This window comes from Aplysia californica, unplaced genomic scaffold (genome assembly GCF_000002075.1).
Source record: "Aplysia californica isolate F4 #8 unplaced genomic scaffold, AplCal3.0 scaffold00755, whole genome shotgun sequence".
NCBI classification, from domain to species: Eukaryota; Metazoa; Mollusca; class Gastropoda; order Aplysiida; family Aplysiidae; genus Aplysia; species Aplysia californica.
Window position 1 is genome coordinate 109211 of NW_004798025.1, and position 1166 is coordinate 110376.

Below are 1166 nucleotides of genomic sequence, written 5' to 3' on the forward strand. Positions count from 1 at the left end.
CCAGTTCTTCATGTACTGTTCTTATATTAAGTTACAGCATGGCACCAATCAGCCAAAAAGACAGAAGGCGGCAAAATCTTTCAGGAATATGACGGTAAATGCAAAAGAATTTCACCTTTAATTAAAGAAATTTCACTGTCAGATTTGAAGTGCACGAAATGAGGAGTCACCCATGGGTTATTTCATTATTTCTTTTCTGTCATTTTCTTTAATACAAATTTTTTAGGACTGAAAGTGCATATTTAGGGATAATCTTCAGGTGATTACTTTCGAATCCATGTTTCCAGGAGCCTCTGAATTTGAATGTGGAAGTTCTCTATCATTCGTTCAAGCGGGTTTATTTGAGAAGGTTGTAACATGACTGGGCCCCTTTCTCCATTTACAGACCGTCCTAGCTTTCCCATAAGACTCCTTCACAAAAATTGTCAACAGAAAAACAAATTGCAAAATACGAGATTACTGCTTCAACTGGACTTGAACTCTAGATCTAGACCTTTCTCTCTGGTATGACAGGATCCGATTTAAAAAAAAAAAACAACCTTAAAAAAAGACCACAGAATTGCTTGACCTCAACACACATTACGAGACAGGTAAGAGTGACTGGCATTTCCAAAGCCGAAAACAAACACACTATGTCAGAAAACGTTATGTTCAACGCATGTTCTTTACATTTTAGAGAGAAGCTTCACATTTGATTTCGTATTGACGTCGATTGCCTAACTTTGACTGAGTAGTAATATAATTGTACATAAAGAACCGTAGTCATACTTCTAAAAATTAAATCTTTTCGCCATAATTATTGTTCGAAAGCTGTACAGCCTGCTCACTAAAACCAGATTTATCTTGACAAAAAATTTCGAGGATGAGGCAATCAAGGAAATTTTATTTAAATGTTATGCTAAAGTTTTGTTTTCTCTGGGAAAGCCGTCACAAGGACACTGTCACACGGACCCGTCAGTGTAACCGATCCTCTTTACACAAAGCAGTACATGACAATGTAGCCTACTACGCATAATAATATAAAGGGAACTCACTCAGACTGGAATTCTGGATGCCAATTAATATGCGATTTTCTCCCTTCGCTTACATCGAGTTCTTGCCACTGCATATTACAAATCAGCGCTCTGATTTCGTCTTGTGTAATAAGTAGGCCAACACGTGCCACA